Source organism: Anas acuta, chromosome 6 (assembly GCF_963932015.1).
Source record: "Anas acuta chromosome 6, bAnaAcu1.1, whole genome shotgun sequence".
NCBI lineage: Eukaryota > Metazoa > Chordata > Aves > Anseriformes > Anatidae > Anas > Anas acuta.
The window spans coordinates 35,983,914-35,987,864 of record NC_088984.1 but is presented as its reverse complement, the minus strand read 5'-3'; the positions used below and the strand labels follow the sequence as shown (position 1 = coordinate 35,987,864).

Sequence of the window (3,951 nt, the reverse complement as noted above, 5' to 3'; positions counted from 1 at the left end):
CCACCTCTCCCTCAGCAGATCTGCAGAGAGCCAGGTGATTTATCTTCCCAGCGACACAGCCGCGGAGAGCACACCTCCCTGATTAATGAAGTTTTCTACCCGAGGACTTGGTTACGTTGCAGCAGACAATGAGAAATGCGATCACTGCTAATACGGCATTGACACAAACGCCGGTGATGTAAGGCAAGCAATATCCTCCTGAATCAAGAGTCCCTTCCATCATTACTATTTCTGTTTGCTTCTACCATTTTAATAAGCTGGTGCTCTGTGCATTACCAAAACACCCCCAGCTAAAGCCACCTAGGGACAAAATCGTTTTTTGTGTAACTCTTGATGAAACAGGAGGCACCTTTACCAAAACAGCTGTCGTGTGTTGACGTAGCCCTGTTATCAGTTAAGCACACAATGCTCGAGCCCCAGCCTCCAGTCAGCTGATGCCTTTACCTCAGCGATGACAAATCAGTTTATTTTATCCACATCGAATACAGTGGGAAGAGGAACGATGGCTTTTTGTCTCCCTGGGTTCTTCCAAGCCCCAGATCTCAGAGGGCTTCCAGCCTGGGAGGTGGAAGTGGGCTGATGGAGAACCCACTGCTGAGCACCTGATTACACTCACTGAGGTATCATTAGGTTTCTCTATCTTCAGGGAGGAATTAGCTCAGTTTTGGACACAAAACTGTGCCTCTTACTTCAGTAAGGATTGGAGGAATGGGCAAGACCTGAGGAGCTGAGTTTCTAGGGGTTTGGAGGAGAGTTCTTAGTGGTGTCCATGAAACAACTACAGTCCTTATGCTCAGTACAGGGGTCACATAAGAAATTATAACAAGCCTTAAAGCTGATCACATTTCTGTACCAAAAAAAAAAGAAAAAAAGAGAGAAGCAAGTGTCTGGACAGAAGCAGGAGGCAACAGAGAGAGGAGCGTTGTGGTCAGATGGCAAAGTTCACACGTGGGACTGAACTTTATACCAATGATTCAGGAAGAGAGAGCACAGCCCAGGCAAAACAAACAGAGAAAACATGCCTGGGTAAGAGCTGGAGTGGATGAAAATGAACTTTAAGGGCTAACGGTTAATGAAACAGCAACAAATCAATTTGTCTTAAAACATTAAAAGCAGGAAGTCCACAAAGGCATTTGCAGGGAACCTAATCACAGAAGGGCAGACAACAGAGCAAGTAGGAGGCGTAAAAGAACCGAGAGGCAGCCAAGGCGTATCACCACGGCTGTCCTGCTGCAGGAGAAGCAGAATGAAGTAGTGATGGAGCTGGGGTGTGAAATGAGCACCCAGAACAAGCTGATAAAATCACAGGACTGGATGGCTTTCGTTGAAATGTCATTTCTTACGCTGCTGCAAGTTTGCTTACTGCTACATCTGCAGATTGGGAATGCCTTAGCTGAAAATAGAGCAGGTCAGTGGTAGGAAGCTGAAGTGTTTGAACAAATGAGTGAACCACTTGTGTTCAGGGCATCAGCTCAGCTAAAACTGTCCTCTTCTTCAGACGTTATGGCCTCTGGCTTCTTTCAGCTCATAAACACGTTGTATCTTCTGCTCTGCAGTTACTTAGGTGGTCATTTCTTTCTTCTGTAACACCTAGGCATTCTCACAACCCAGCATTACCACAGATTTATTATTTAGGGATGATGGCAACTTTAAAAGTAGGATTTAAATGAAGAAACTGTCTCACTAACAAGAACGATTTGATATGTGCTAGCAGGATCAACGAGTAAAAAGGATGCATCTGTCTCAGAAAACGCACGTGGCCAGATTTTGGAGATCTGGACCCAAGAGTTCAACACCTGAAGCAAGACATTTGACAGCAGGATCGATGAAATTGTTTAGTTGTATCCAAGCCTCAAGAAGAGAGAGGAACACCAAAGTCATGTAACAGCACTGGGGGAAAGAGCATGGCTAACAGGGCATCTGTAACAGCAGCTGGGATTCGCGTTTACACTTGTATTGATGGACTCAGACATATTACAAGGAGCATTTTTAATGTACACATATTGCTGTGCCTTCAAAGTATAGGCATGCAAAATACAAAAAAAACAAAACAAAACAAAAAACAGACATGCAATAGAAAACTGGTTGTATTCTCTTTGTGGGCTGGAAATAAAATAAAGCCAGAAAGAAATAAAGCCAGAGAAATTCACTACCACATACAGGGTGAAAAAATAACAAAACACAAACAACTTAAAAATATTTACGCCTCCAATAAATCTAAAATTATAATAATAAAGCAAGAAAGATCTGTCCTCATCTGAGAGGATCCCTCTAGCATCAAGCACGCACACAGTCTCCGGTGCAGGAAGCCTGCAGAGCGCTGGAGTGCGGTTTGTTGGCAGACCGTGTATTGATCGCATCTCGCAAACAGCACAGACAAGCAGTGGGATAACAGAAATGTGTTTCTAGGTCAGTGCTGCTTGTCAGAACATCTTGAGCCCTGCAGTCACCTGGATGACTCTGACCCCGTGCCGTGGTGCTCCCTGCTTCATCAGGAAACACCATGGCCCCCATCACAAAGCCTCTTTCTTCCAGACAAGAGCTCACAGAGGTTAGCTGAAATCAGCTCGCAAGCACAAGTTTGCAGTGTCTCATCACCACTGAACGTTTCCCAGGCGACACCAGTGACACACAGCACCCAGAGTTTCTCCTGAGCTTCCTATCCCTGTTGTAACACAAACACAAAGCTGCTGAGCAGGTGATGTGTTCAAAACGAGTGCTGGAGGACACGGCTTCTGATCAGAAAAGGACTGGTTTTCCCCAAAGTGAGTGGTCTTGCTGACCTATTACATTATATTTCAGTGTTATATTTCAATGTCTATTATATTTCAGCGTTACTGTGGAGTTGACATTTCATAGATGTCAACAATATCTTCACTATGTCCCCTCTAAGACCATCGGTGGCTGCATGCAGCTACGGTGGCAGCACCAACAGGACGGTGTCAGTGTAAGCACAGGTTTCTTTTCCAAAAAAACAGCAAAACAAGAGCTGAAAAGGGTGTTTTTATTTGTGATATCCACAATAGCTCACTCTAGTTACTCGTGTTACTCGGTACTCGTTAGTTACTCGTGTGTGCCCTGTGAAGAAGGTACATGGAGTGCCCTCTGCAGCACAGAACTAGACTGCGCTCACTTGGCGTGCTCCTCCATCCCCCGCATTATTTTAAGCTGTACATTTAATTTACTCTTCACTTACCCGTTCCTTTCAAATCTAAGAGTGACGGCTTGGCCTTCCAGACATTTATATATCTTTACTTTGGACACTGCTTTGTATTTACTTTCCCTAGAAGAAATAAATGCTCTTTTTCCTTCACCAAACTCCTTTAAAACCCCTTCCTTGGTACTCACATTTCTGGTAGGGATGCTCTCGATGCTTCCAATCCTCCAGTCCTTATTCAGTGAGTTAGCATTTGAGAAAACCTCTTCTGAATCACCAGAATTGGCCTGAAAATGAAGTGACAGAGCCTTTATTCACCCCAGACGCAGCAGCAGGTTGCAGTGGCACGATGAGCATTAAATGCTCACCCATGAAAGCTTTCTCAGCTTACTCTCAGGTATGGAAGTGGGACTTAGCACCTCGCATCCCAGCCCTGATCACCCACAGAGACTGCCCTCAGCCTGTTTCTAACGCTGTGAAACTCAGGTGTTTGGCAGCAATTTCCCGAGGCACGGCTTCGTGCCATGCACCCCACTGTCACTGCCACGCGTCGCCCTGGGATTTCTCCCTCCGTGAAAGTCTTCCCCTGGGACCTGCTTCTCTGCACAGGGCCCTTCAAACAGCATCCCAAACTCCTTTTCCTCAGCACATAGTTTCCCATCCTATTATATTTATGGCTCTATTCGACTTTTGCCGCCAATACGTTTTTTGAGAAAAGAACAGCCCTTGGGGGCAGCTATTTCTTAGAGTTTGCTCACGCCTTAAAATAATTGTGCCAACTTATTAAAAACCCC

The 3,951-nt window shown here is 45.2% G+C and overlaps 1 long non-coding RNA gene across 1 annotated transcript; it reads left to right on the top strand.

Annotated features, from left to right (window-relative positions):
• The first annotated feature begins 409 nt into the window (after positions 1-409).
• On the top strand, positions 410-2,065 carry LOC137858588 (uncharacterized). Its single transcript, XR_011097865.1, has 2 exons — positions 410-620; positions 1,715-2,065. It is a non-coding gene; the product is annotated as an uncharacterized lncRNA (long non-coding RNA).
• The last annotated feature ends 1,886 nt before the right edge of the window (positions 2,066-3,951 follow it).